Source organism: Cibotium barometz, chromosome 13 (assembly GCF_041138505.1).
Source record: "Cibotium barometz isolate CiBa-2024 chromosome 13, ASM4113850v1, whole genome shotgun sequence".
In the NCBI taxonomy this organism is placed as follows: Eukaryota; Viridiplantae; Streptophyta; class Polypodiopsida; order Cyatheales; family Cibotiaceae; genus Cibotium; species Cibotium barometz.
Window position 1 is genome coordinate 55,905,000 of NC_141058.1, and position 14,773 is coordinate 55,919,772.

General features: G+C 49.0%; 1 protein-coding gene across 3 annotated transcripts in view; it reads left to right on the top strand.

The window, feature by feature from the left end:
* Window positions 1-14,773, top strand: part of LOC147632871 (uncharacterized) — a 117,804-nt gene that overhangs the window by 25,728 nt on the left and 77,303 nt on the right. The gene's annotated exons all lie outside the window — the stretch shown is intronic.

Here is a 14,773-nt window from a genome sequence, read left to right on the forward strand (position 1 = left end):
GTTTTGATCAGTTTTGGGCACCAGATTGCTGGCCGACTGCATTTATGCAGTCGTGGACCTTTTTATCAGTCGTGGGCTTTTCCTTATGCTGGCCGACTACCCTCTAGGGGGGTATATATAGGTCCTCAGCCCCCATACCTCATTTGTATCATTCCTCGGGATCTTCTTGTGTATATAGAGCAGAGTTACACGCCTACATCTCTCTTTTTCTTGTGCTGTTTTTCTGCCTGCGTTTTTGCTCTTGTGTTCCCAGATTTGGTCATCATCTCCGCTGCGTATTCTGACAACATGCCCTCAAGCTAATCTAGCTGCTGCTGCCTCCTTCAAGGAGAAATGCGGTCATGCGAAAGTAACTCCCAAGTAGACACATGACCTGACGTACTCAACCGGCTCCCCTCAGAAAGTGAATTGAGGCTTTGATCTCGTCACCCATGCCTGTGTGGTGTTAAACATCATAACCTTGTTTTTCCCAAGGATCACTGTCGGATCTCTATCCACACAGAATACCTGTAATGCATCCAGATGTCTCTGTAATCCCTCCGGAGAGTCTGAGATTAGAACAATATCATCGGCATATAACAAGATGGGTATCAACACCCTTGCCAGGTATGCCCCTGGGCCTGCCAATCTGTCTACATAATCGGAGACCACATCAAAGTACAGTCCAAAGAGGGTGGGTGATAGCGGGCATCCCTGCTTCACCCCTATCGTGCTGGTCACCATATTGGATAGTCCGCCTGGAGCTCGGACCCTGCCTGTCACAGACTCATACAAAGCATATATCCCCCACTGCATATCCTCAGGTACCTCAATGTCATGCAATCTGTGCATAAGCCTGGCACGTGGTATGGTATCGAAGGCTTTGCAGAAGTCCACAAAGTAGCAGTATATCCTTCTCTTCTGTGCCATGCCCTCTTCAATAAGTGCCCGAAGTGTCAGTATGTGATCCAAGGTAGTACATCCTCTCTTGAAGCTGGCCTATCCCTGTGCTCGATGACCATGCCTCTCTACCCAGCGGCTCAACTCCGACTCCAATATAGAGCCATATAGTTTGGCCAAGTAATGACCAATCATGATTGTCCTATAGTTGCCTGGTACCATGGGGTCCCCACTCTTAAAGAGTGGTACAATGATATGCTCTGTCCAACTTGCCGGGAAATCCTCACAAATGGCACGATTAAACACATGTACGATCAACGGAGCCAAAGTATCGCGCGCATATGAGAAGTGCTCTCCAACTAGCCCATCATGATCCTGTGTCTTTCCATTCTGTAACCTGTCTATCGCATCTAGCACCATCCGCATAGTAAAAAAAGGTGCTGCTAGCCGGTCTAGCTCCTAGTGGAGGGGGGTGGGGGGTTGTCCTGGTGCATCATATAGCTCTCTAACATAAGCATGCCATGACTCAGGTGCAATAATCGGAGTACCACGCTGTCTCTCCTGTAACATCTTCCATGCCGTCTTGCTGTCCTTCCCTAGGAAGAGTTGGTAGATCTCCTCCTCTAGCTTAGCCAGGTAGGCTCGTTTCTTCCTCCACACAAGGCGTTGAAAGATCATCCTGGCCTGTCTATGCGTGTGAGTCCCAATGGCAATCTCACGCTGTAGCTGTGCCCGTGTCTCACGACACTCATCATCATACCAACTGTTCTGTGGGGCAGTGCTGGGAAACGCATATGAGGCGGATGCATATAGTACACGTGCCAATCCTCTCGTAATCTCGTCCAGAGGGCTATGCGGGTCTAAAGCAAACAAGCCATCAGATACTGCATCTCGGTAAACCCTAGCTGTCTAATGTGTAAACTGATATCTTGGGTACCTAGGTAGATGAGTGGCTGGCCCATCTCTCGGGGGTCTACCTACTAGTGTGAAACTCAGGTATGCTTGATTGGCTGCTAGCCAATGGGCCAACTGGAAATCGTGAATCAATGAAGGAGATCCCATCAAGTAGTCCACTGTGCTCGCTCCCCCTTTAGAGTTCTAGTGTGTGAGAGCGTCTGATCCCTGCCATCTCGATAGGCCATTGTATATGACGAACCCATGTGCACTCCCGAGTGAGAAAATGCCTGCCATAATCTGTAATCTCCCCCTCATCCTGTGCTGATCTCTGCAACCCTACATCCTCTGCCGTGATCTCCCGGTACGTAGCCTCCTGAGTATCATACAGCTCTGTCTGCTTTATGCCTGTACGTGCATTAAAGTCTTCCAATAGTAATATGTCTCCTATGCTGGCAAACCTCATGATATCATCATATAGTGGCCTATAGGGCGACTCTCATGACGGTGCAAACCTAGAGTGGGTTGGGGGAAAGTAGCATACCACCACATATAGCTTGCGGAGCCCCTCTCTGCATACTCAGACCTACATGTACCTCGCATCTGCATCTCTATGTAGCACATGTATTTTGTCATGAAGCTCATCCCTGAAAAGTATCGCCACTCCTCGAGATCCTCTGGTACCTCCCACTATGCGTGGCTGAGGGCGGAACACTGATTCCCATCTATAACCCCGCACGTCAGGAAGCCTCTTGTTTGTGCACTGATGGGTCTCCGTATAAGTAGAAATATAACTGTGTCTGAAAGTATCCTGCATCTAGTCTAGGGGCTCCATTGCAATTCCACACCGTGAATCACAAGGTCTCATAGGCTGCGCACCGTCAGGCGGGCCTCCTCTCCGTAATGATGACTCGGCCATCTCTGTATACCACCCATTTCCCCTCTTTCCTTGCCTCAAGCACATGCGGCATGTGTTCCTTCTACCGGTGTAAGGTCCTCATCCAAATAAATCTTTTCCCCCTTAAGGGCCATCCTTTTGGAGAGGAAGGCCTTCTTCTTCTTCGAGTCACCAAACGTGATGATCAATATCTTCGCCTTGGTTTTGTCTCTGCCTACTCACCATGCTCCAGTAATGGGTACATCAGTGGCTCCAATTTTTGTTGCAAGAGCTTTTGCATCCTCTTGGGGATTTCCCTTATCTTCCCAACCAACTACGGGTACATGTAAGACACGTGCCCGTCCCTTGGCTTCCTCTTTCAATGTAGCATTCATCACCTCTACTTTATTGATTGGTGTATCCTTCTGCTTTTTTACCACTTCAATCCATGGGCTGACTTCCTCAATTTGTTTCTTTGTGGCATTGGCAATTTCAGCCCATGAATGCATTTCCTTCTCACCCGTAGCCACTTTTGCCTTACATGATTCCAAAGTGTGTTGCATTTTTGTGATTTTTTTTTTCCGGTCAGCCATACATGTCTTCAAGGTGCCTTCGTACGATGCAACTGTTGTGCCAATCTCCCGGAGCGTGTCATCCTTCCATTTCTGCATCTTTTTTTTCATTTCCGTGTGCATCAAGGCTTGGGCTAATTCCATCTCAACCCGTACTTGGGCTTGCATTTCTTCCTTCAATTGGGCATATATCTCTTCCTTAAGCGTTTCGTATATCAGTTTCTTTTGGGCATGCATCTGCTCAGTCCATTCCTTTTCAAGCTCCTGTTGCATGGTGCTCATCTCTGTCCTTATGTGCAGCTGTATCTCCTCATAAAGGGCCTCATCTCGTCGGGCCATCTTCGCAAGCCTTTGTGAGCCAGGGGACATGATCCCTTCCCTCAGTCTTCTGCGGTAGGCATTTGGTGGCTTCGTGGGGGTGTGAAAGATTGTTTCACCATCCTGTTCTCCTTCCTAGGATTGAGACATGTTTTGCCCTAGTTGCTGCCTTGGGGACTTGAGCAAGGGAATGACTGCCTACACACAGAGCAGAGTAGAGAGGCGCGCAGCTGGGTGTGCACAAAACAGAACAGACAGGTGACTGCCTTTGCACAGAGCAGAGTAGAGAGGCACATAGCTAGGCGCACATAGAGCAGAGAGGCGGGCAGAGGCGAGTAGGTGAGCAAAAGAGAAAGAAAGAAAGTTGTATTAATGTCTTCAAAAGGCCAAAATGACCTATGAGACCAAAACGTTACATCATATCCATGAGGTACATCATCCTGGGTACAAAATAGTAATAAAGATGTGTAACAAAAATCTAGAACTTTAAAATCTGATCTAGGTACATGAGTAGAGAGCTCTCATATCACCCTAATACATCCCTCATGGGCTGCTGTGACATGGTGCTCAAGGTGGTAAAACTGAGCTGGCGCGAGAAGGTCTTGCGATGATGGGAGACCCGGATCCTCCTGTGGTGGCGTGGCCGTGGGCGAGGGCCATGGGGTCTAGGGCATCGAGCTCTGCATAACTCAGTGGCTCTGTCGAGTGTCACACCTCTCGGCCGAGCTCCTGCACTAGCTTGTGGTCTGGGTATGATGGGTGGATCGGCCCTCGGAGTGCTGGTATGGAAGAAGTCGGTGAGAGCTCTCTGCGTTGGTCCTCGAGCAAGTACAGCTGATCTGGATCTCACTAAGGACTCCTTGTGTCTACGGAGCTCTAGAAGAAAAAGTCCCAAGCATCTCTGATCTGGGAAGTCCATGATCCTGGAAAGTGGTCCGAACCCAGCTCGGAAGAGGCAGTGGAACCTCCCCCGAATCTCATAGTATACAGGGCATCGGCATATGTAATGATCCTCTGTCTCAGGCTTTGTGTGACAGAGCTGGCATATCCTGTCCTTTGGTGCGGCCGCCCTAGGCCCATATTTGGCAGTCTCCACTCTCAGTTGGTGGGACAAGGTGCGGATCTGGCCGATCGCACATTTCACCCCAAAGGATAGGTGTATGTCCATGTAGCGTGGGCAAATGATGAACCCATCCTCTGTCAGGCATAGGAGGTGATCTCTATAGAAGGCCATCTTCGTCCCCCGTGGACGACTAGGTGAACTCCATGTCCTCTGAGTATCCAGTCTAACAATGTCCTTCCTGATAACCCTGTTCCGCTCTGTGCGGTTGAGAGCAAATGACAGGGCCTCTATGCTGTACTGGAACGGGGGGAGTGTCTCCATCTGCATACCGTGCATGCCATACCAAGTGCCTACCTGTGCACACCAGATGGGAGCACCATACAGTAGTGCAGGTGTAACTAGAGTATCAAATAGCCAAAACTTCGTTCTCGACTCCTGAAATAGGAGCACCATACAGTAGTGCAGGTGTAACTAGAGTATCAAATAGCCAAAACTTCGTCCTCCTAAGCTAGGACCCCAGATGGGAGCACCATACAGTAGTGCAGGTGTAACTAGAGTATCAAATAGCCAAAACTTCGTCCTCGGCTCCTGAAATTGTATCTGTGAGCATTGCCTCTCTAGCGAGCCAAGGGTTGCATATCCCCTCATCAATCTAGCGTCGGCCGCCTTCTGCATCGAGAAATGAGTTCCATCAAAAGTGATCCCAAGGTATACATATGAGGTAACATACTCCACATGCTCTTCACTATATGTAAACTGTACTGCAGATCTACTTATCCACTGTGAGGAGGTGTTAAAGATCATGACCTTGGTCTTTCCAAGGTTCACAGTGAGGTCCCAGTCCTCACAAAAGGCCCGTAATGCATCCAAATGCCTCTGCAGCCCCTTTGGTGAATCAGAAATAAGAACAATATCATCTGCATACAAGAGGATCGGTATCAGGACTCGTGCCAAATGTGCTCCTGGTCCTCCCGTGTCTGTCTATGTAATCCGAGATCTCGTCAATGTATAGACCAAATAGAGTAGGAGACAAGGGGCAGCCCTGCTTCACCCCGATAGTGCTGTGTATGATCTCTAAGTCACCTCCTGGAGCCCGTACTCTGTCTGTGACTGACTCAGAATGTAATGATCCCCCACAACATCTCTGCTGCCACTCCCATATCCTGCAGTCTCCTTATTAGTCTGGCCCGTGGGACAGTATCAAAAGCTTTGCGGAAATCCAAAAAGCAACAGTATATCTGATGCCCGTGAGCTCTCCCCTCCTCAATGATCCCCCGTAGTGTAAAGATACGATCTAGTGTGGAGTGCCCTCTCTTGAAGCTTGCCTGCCCTGATGCTCTGAGTCTCTGCTCCTCGGACCATCTACTAAGCTCATGCTCCAAAATCGAACCTTAAATCTTGGCCAAGGTGTAACCAATCATGATAGTCCTATAGTTGTTGGGGTCCATGGGGTCACCTGCTTTCAAGATAGGTACAATAGTATTCGATGACCAGCTGACAGGGAAGCCCTCACATAAAGCCCTGTTAAACATGTGAACCAGTAAAGGGGCTAGCGTGTCTCTAGCATGGGAGAAATGCTCGGTGAGGAGTCCATCATGATCCTGTGCTCTCCCAGTCTGCATCCTGTCAATAGCATCTCTCACCATGCTGGAGAGGTGGCATAGGTGTGCCAGGTGCTGGGTGAAGTAATCGGAGTTTGAAGGTGATGATCCTGGAAGATCCTCCAGGCCTCCTTACAGTCCCTTCCAAGAAATAGCTGGTATAGCTCCTGCTCAAGCCTGGCTAGGTAGGCTGTCTTCTTTCTCCGTGTGAGATGTCGAAAGATCACTCGTACCTGCTGGTGAGTGGTGGATCCTAGTGCCATCTCCCGATGTAGACGGGCTCGGGTATCGCGACATTCCTCATCGTACCAGCTATTTTGTGGGATAGTCCCTCATGGTGATGTAGGGGTGGCTCTGGAGTGCGGGAAGGTGGCTGCAGCGGACGTATGGAGGGTGGTTGAGAGGTGTGGTAAGCTCATCAAGTGGGATGTGGGGGTCGAGGTCGGAGAGGATGCGGTAGACGTGATCAGAATAGATGGAAGAGGTCTCTCTGGTGAAGTGGTATCTCGGACGGTGATGGGGCAAAGCAGGTGGTTGCATGGTGTATCGGTATGTGAGGGAGAAGGCCAGGTATGCATGGTCGCCTGCAACACCGATGGGGCGAGGAGAGATGGTAAACTCCGGAATGAGTGGGATCAGCGAGAGGGATCCCATTAGATAGTCCAGTGTACTGGCTCCTTGTCCAAAGGGGTAGGAGGTGAAGGAGCTGGATCTAGGCCATCTAGCTAGGCCATTATAAATGGCTAGCCTATGAGCCCCGCCGAGGGCTAAGAGATACTCTCCATAGTTTGTGTGGGCTGCTGTATCCTGTGATGTCTGCTCCAAATCCGTACCCACTGTGTCAATCTCCTGGTACATGGGATCATCTGTCTCAAAGAAGGGTACCTGTGCACCTGCGGTGCAGGCATTGAAGTCTCCAGCCAGGAGGATGTCCCCTAGACTGGAAAACTTCATAATGTCACCATAAAGGGGTAGGTACGTGGACTCTCCATGGGTGGCATATTTAGAATTGGAGGGTGCAAAGTAGCACACTGCAAGGTAGATGTCTCGGGCCCTCTCTGTTTGGATCCTCACCCACAAAAACCATGCGGCCTCATCCCGTTTGACCACCTGTATCACATGTTGAAGCTCCTCCTTGTATAGTAAAGCCACCCCTCCTGACCCCTGGGCACCCCCTACTGTGCGTGGGTGCGTGGTGAACAGACTCCCATCTGTATCCTCTCACCTCTGGAAGTCTGACTCCCCTGGCACTGATGTGTCTCTGTGTATAAGACCAAGTCTCTCCCTCTAAATGTCTCCTCGAACAGACCTGCATCTGTCCTCAAGGCGCCATTGGAGTTCCAAAGCACAATCTCTAGCTTGGTCTCATAGGTCTCGCACCGTCATTGGGCACGTCGCTCGGTGATGATCACCCTCCCATGTCTATACATTGCCCATTTCCTTGCCTTCCGTGCATCCAAGATGCGTGGCATGCACTCCCTCCTGTGTGCCACTTGTGCTAGTGTGAGATCGCCTTCGAGGTAAGTCTTTTCTCCTTTAAGTGCCTGCCTTTTGGTAAGGAATGCTTGCCTCGCCTCCAACCCCACAAACTTGAGGATGAGTGCGCGTTCCTTGGTGGTGTCTTTGCCCACCCCATCCATGCCTCGACGAAGGGGGTATCAGCGATTTCCAGCTTTCTGCATAGTGCGCTATGGCGTCCTCTTTCGACTAGGCTCCTTCCTGCCATCCCACCACTCTCACATTCAATGCCCTAATCTTCCTTCTTTTCTCCTCTTCGAGTGTCATTGATGATGTTTGGGGATGATGGTGGCTTCCGTTGCTTCTTGGCAACCTCAATCCAGCTGCCCGCTTCTTCCACTTGTTTCTGTGTCTTCTTAATCACCTTGGCCCATGTGGTTACCTCGTTTGCCTTCTTCTCCTCTTGTTCCTGGAGGGTCTTCATTTGCTCTCTAAGTGTATTCAGCTCATCATTGAGGGATAGTTGAATTTCTCCTTCTTCGAATTGAGTACGTGCCCTCAAGGTCTCGTTTTCCACTTTAAGAGTGGCGACTTGGGCCTCCAGCTCCATGATTAGTGAGATGTGGTGGCTGGTTTTTGCGTCCAACATTTGGACCATTTCCTTCTGCATCTTGCTTAGTTGAGTTGCCATGTATGCCTGCATGTTTGCCTTCCACCTATCCATCTCCTCTTGCATGGAGGCACGCAACTCACGCCTAAGGTCATCACTATCCTTGTTCTCCCCGAGCTTCTTTTGTAGGTGCTCAATGTCTGTATCCTGCATTTTGCATACTTCTCTCATGGTGGTGAGGCATGTTTTGATATGGGGGTCGCCGATCTTGTGTGTGCTCTCCCAAATCAAGCTGTATTTCCTCTCCTTCTGACCTCTAGTCCTTGTTGCCGGCGAGCTGTCCATGTTGGACTGAAGGGGTCCCCCTTCTAGTACTGATTTTGGTCCTCAGCTGGTGGCCCCCATATAGTTGGCCAGCTGCAAGTGGGGAGGCAAGTAGCAGCAGATAGGATTATGTTGCTGCTTGGGGGCCTGAGCAAGGTCGGGTGGGGAAAAGTGGAGCGAAGGGAGAGAATGACTGCAGGAGGGCGGCGAATAGAGAGAAAGGGGCAACGAAGAGAGAGAACGACTGCAGGAGGGCGGCGAAGAGAGAGAACGACTGCAGGAAGGGGGGGGAAGAGAGAGAAAGAAAGAGAATGACTGCAAGAAGGGGGGCGAAGAGAGAGAAAGGGGCAACGAAGAGAGAGAGAGAGGATGGGAATGGAGACCGTGTGGGAGAGGGGGGATTGCTATCTTGGGGAGAGGAGGACGGCATCTGATCTTGATCCTAAGAGGGCACTTGCTATTGAGGGATAAGATCCTCCTTGGGGGGGGGGGGGGGGGGGGGAGAGTTTTGGGAAGGGGCAACGAAGAGAGAGAATGACTGCAGGAAGGGGGGCGAAGAGAGAGATTGACTGCAGGAGGGCGGTGAAGAGAGAGAACAACTGCAAGAAGGGGGGCGAAGAGAGAGAAAGGGGCAACGAAGAGAGAGAATGACTGCAGGAAGGCGGGCGAAAAGAGAGAAAGGGGCAACAAAGAGAGAGAGAGAGAGAGAGAGAGAGAGAGAGAGAGAGAATGGAGACCGTGTGGGGGAGGGGGGAGGTTCTGGAAAGTCGAGAAGTCTGGTACAGAACCACTTCATGGGACCGGTCTCCAAATGGAACCTCACGCTATGTCCCTTTGAGAGGCGGGTAGGGCCTCCACTCCAGACGTCTGATTGTGAGATAAATGCTTGAAACTGATCTCTGACACCACCGTTTCCGCCTGGGTCTTGTCGGCGGACTGTCTGGCCTAGTGGCAGCGAGCTGCTTTGCAAGGTGTCGGCGCTGTCTCTGCTTGGTCGTTTGCCACCTACCCCCATCCTTGTCCTTGGGGGTAGGGTGTTGGGGCTTGGTCACATCTGAGGGGGGAGGTGGTGCTGGGGCACTCGGTCTGCTCTCTCCACTTTGAGGGTGAAAAGGGGTAGGACTGGCCTTGCGGAGCTCGCCTGGATTGGCAAAGATGGCAATCTCTGGCGAGGTGGCCCATTAACGGCAAATAAAGCATTGGCCAGGAAGGCTTGAGTACTCCACCTGCTAAAGGATGGGGTCACCTCGGAGGCATCGAATTGAGATAACATGTGGTAGCATCTCCTGTGTGGAAATGCTGATGTGATGTGAAGGGATCCCAGCCACACGGGCCAACATCGAGGCGATTGTTGCTGGGGATTCCAATACTTGTGCTATTGTTCTCCCAAAATGACTGATCAGGAATCCATATACTCCAGCAAGAGGGTCAGAGGTGGAAGCCGTGCTGCCAGCGTGTGAAAAACAACTGGGCCGTGTGCAACGCAATGGGGCTCAGCTGAAGCATGTTATCTGAAGCTGATGGCGTGTCAAACTGCACTCGGTAGTAGCCATGCCCGAGGGTATGGATATTTATGATCTTGCTTGGCTCGCCAAGGAGGCTGGCTTGGAGCGAGTCGTGAAGCTAGCTACACGCTGGGCGGCTAACCGCTACCCACAATCTTGCATACAAGTGTTGAAGCTTCGAGGGAGGCTACTATTGATGCTAGGAGTTGGAGGTTTGCTTGGGAGAAAAGGTGGGGGGCGGCGGCCTTGGTTGGGGATGACGGAGCAACTGCCATGGAGTCCTCTTGGAAGGATAGAGACTAGAGAAGCCAATCAATGCCAATACACCAAAACCCTCCAGGAACCTTAAGGGCGAAGAGGCAAATGGGATGGAGAAGACGGGGCGAGGTGAAGGCGAGGAGGAGGGAGAAAGGAAACAAAGGGGGAAAAGAGGGGGGGGGGATTGCACAGAGAGGGCGGCACCGAGGAGGTGGTGGATGCGGAGGGGTGCGTGAGAAGGGAGGCTGAGGGAATGTGAACGAGGAGGATGGGGTGCATGAAGGAGCAGGGACAGGAGGGCGAAGGGGATTGTAGGGAGGCAACACGCAAGAGGAGGGGAAGGTGATGGTGGCAGGCATAGTGGTTGAGTACTTTAGGTACGGTGCGGTATGGTACGGGTACGGTATGAGTATGTAAAGTAAGTAAATACACATAATGACTTAAAGAAAAGGACACTGCACAATACAAGATTGCAAAGCTGAAAAATGAGTACACTAACAATGAGCAGGAATGTTTCATTGTGAGTGTACGACACAAGTGCACAGCTGAAAATGAAATTAAACGGACAATGAGCTGGGAACGGCCGATCCCTCCCTCAAATAAGCTTTATTATCTTGGGAGAAACGATCACAAACTTTAGGGGCTTCTAAAGCCAGAACTCCATACACTGTGATGAAAACAATATCAAACAAGTGATGTTAGAGAGGAACCACCATTCAAGGGAGTTGTCCCACTTGTCCACTCCATCAACGTCCACACTATCTCTCCCTCTACTCGTCTCTCGTCTTGCATCAAGCATAAACTGATCTCTAGAGAAATAGAACCAGGATATGCTGCACGGAGAAGAAACATTAAAATTTTAACAGAGCACATTGGTTCTTCACACCCCCTAGGGTTCAAAGGAGTTTACCAGGAGATTCACAGAGGTATCTCGCACCCCCATAGGGTTCACAGGAGCTTACCTAGTTCTTTTGAGTTGTTTGCAGCAGAATTCCTTGCGAAGACGATGTTGCAGTAGCTAGTACAGATTATGGGCGGCACCAGAGTATAGGCATAGTCCATTAGCCAACTGATTCATGGCACACAACAGCAGGTACTGGCAAGTACGGTATAGTATGGCAGCTTCAGCAAGTACAGGTAGGTACAACAGGCACTGCACAACAGTTTTCAGCAAGTATAGAAGGTACAGTAGGAACTGCAACTGCTGTGCAGCAGTTTTCTGCAAGTACAGCGAGTACAGAAGGTCCAAGTTTCAACAGATGATGTGCAGTAGTTTTCAGCAAGTACAAGAAGTACAGAAGGTACAGCTGGTGCTGTGTAGCAGTTTTCAGCAAGTACAGAAGCTACAACAGGTGCTGTGCAACAGTTTTCAGCAGGTACAGCAGATACTATGGAGAGACTATCTGCAGGAGAATGGAGAGAAGTGTGGAGGAGTCATCTGATATAATAGAGAGGGGTCCAAGAATCAGTTGACATGTGGCAACGATAAACAAATGCATGCACACGGTTCACGAGCGGGTGTCTCCTACCCGGAACTAAACACACAAACCAAGCAGGCATGTAAAACAGCATGTGAAAACAGTTCCTAGGCATGCACACATGTATGCAATGCACCATTGGCATGTAAAATCTCTGTTCATGAATTTAGTAATGTGCATGCAAATATGGCCACGGACAAAGGTCACTCCAGCCCACTGGAAAGCTGTACCTGAAACGGATGCCAAAGCAAGAGTGGACCATTTGGATGGCCAAATGGTGACATACAAAACCCTTGTCATCTAGAAATGGGTGCCATACAAGCATCATGACCTTGATTTCCCAAGAAAAGGGATGAGGGGTAAAAATGCATCTTACTCACCTCAGGTACTCAAGAAAGCCTTCCCTTTTTTAGTTTCATGGTCCGGAATGCTAGGCTTCTCCTCACTCGAAAGATGCATAGGATCCCTACTCTCAGGCCTCATTGGGAGAGTTATGATATCTCTCTAGTGATATAGTGCAGATATTGGCATAGGCTTTGGTATTCATACAGAAGGAGCCAGATCTCTCATTTCTTTTGGTTATTTTTACATGGTGGTCTCCCCACCAATCAGTGGAGATAGGTTTTCGGTGTAGCACCTACTTGCCCGAGATGTACGGCAAATTATGAGACTGTACAACATTGTTTATGCGGATGTAGCACTGCACTAACATATTTGGGGTTCTATAGCCCAACTTATGGACAAATTGAGTGGCCGCGCCATGCATGTGACTTGGGGGGTAGTTGCTTAGCTTTCCCAGTCTGGTCTGCAGCTTTTCTGCGAGGGTAGTGGTACAGACTCTGCTATTTTCATTCGTAGAGGTATTGCCCAGCATGGTTTATTACAGGATGTCCCTCACTCTGATTATACACCCCCCAGACAGAGGATTGACACCAGTTGGGAGATTGTTGCTAGTATTACAGCATGTCAGATCTAGAGAGCTAGATGTACGGAGGCTATCGAGGGTTCAGATTTTGGGTCTCATTGCATTAGTACTATATGGGGTGATATCATCCATACTCTCATGGCTACTTGGACTCATATTCAGGGGTCCTCTCATTCTGCGCAGGCGAAGCGCGTTGTATTTATGCGGGAGTGGGACCATGGCATTTTCTTTTAAATAAGTCCCCGAGGTCTCTTATGGCATCATGATGCTCCTCACTGGTTGAAATCACCTTACATATTGGGGTGATTCTATTCTATTCCGGCTTATAGCCGTGATTGTTGTATGTTTTTTTCATACTTAATAGAAGTCTCTTTCTTGAAAAAGAAAGAAAGAAAGAAAGCCTGCATATGCATAGTTGTACTCAATTCGAATATAGGTTCCACCATCAAGTTCTTCACACGAGTCAATAACCTGCTGATGGAAATCCCCCAAGGATACCTCTACAACAAAGGATCACAAAGCCTTGTGTTCGATATCAACCATGATCCACCTTGAAGTATACACTCGGCTCTCCAGAGCGAGTATATGAAACCAAGGTTGATGTCTTCTCACATTCCAAATCGCGTCCACTCCTTTCTGCCACTTGTGGAACTGCAACATTTGACTCCCTACCGTACCTCATCGATTCCGAGGATAGAATATGGATTAGGGAAGGGGGTATGTTAGCCACATTTGGTTAACATTACTTCTGATGTGTGGTCACCCTTTCAGGTACTCAAGAAAGCCTGCATATGCACAGTTGTACTCGATCCGAATATAGGTGCCACCATCAAGTTCCTCACGCGAGTCAATATCTTGCTGATGGAAATTCCCAAAGGATACCTCTACAACAAAGGATCACAAAGCTTCGCATTCTATATCAACCATGATCCACCTTGAAGTATACACTCGGCTCTCCAAAGCGAGTATATGAAACCAAGGTTGATGTCTTCTCGCATTCCGAATTTCGGTCCACTCCTTTCCACCACCACTTGTGCAACTGCAACAATTGACTCATTGATTCTGAGGATAGAATGTGAATTAGGGAAGGGGGTATGTTAGCCACATTTGGGTAACATTACTTCGGACGTGTGGTTGCTCCTTTGTACCACCATTCATAACCGCGGCATGCACTTAATGATATAAAATTATGAGATCTAGTGGAGCCTACTACATGTGTATCACCGACTAAGATGGAATTTGTATATACATAGCCTAGATATTAGCTCAACTAGCTTTTAGGTCCTTGGACTCACCATGGATGGATGGGCACTTGTAAATATGAGGCCATGTATATAAGACATTTTCAATAATGATAAAGGATACAATCCCATTATCACAATTTGAATTTGAGTCTCTTGAGCTCGTGGTAATAGCTTGCATGCTTTGCTTCTTTCTTCTTTTGATTGCATGCATGTGGATTGTGGTGCACACATTGAGATGTTTACTTGCATGCGTCTCTGTGTCTATAGCAGTTTATATCATGAACACGACTGTTACTCTATCCATACATGATGTAATGCTAAAGAAGAGGTTTATTGGCAAGAAACCTGATTTGTCTCACTTGAAAGTTTTTGGATGTATTGCATATGTGCATGTGCCAGATGAGTTGGTTGATTGCATGCTTGTGGATTGTGATGTGTGCATTGAGATGTTTGCTTGCTTGCTTCTCCTACTCTCTTCTCCCTCTCTACCTCGCCATCTCTGCCTCTCCTTGAATAAACATAGGCATTGAGGTAGAGGTTAAGATTTGCATAGCTCCTTTCCTCATTGATTCTCACCCTCTTAAGGAATCACTAGTGGAGTGACACGGGTAGTGGCAAGGTTAAAACCCCTAGCTTCCTCACATCGAGGGGTTGGCCCTTGCTTGGCACCTACCACCAAACCCTTGTATAGAACCTTGCATTCTTCACTTCTTCCCATTGTGCAAGGCTCAAGAGTTCGCTATTTGGTGAATAATAGATCACGGTAG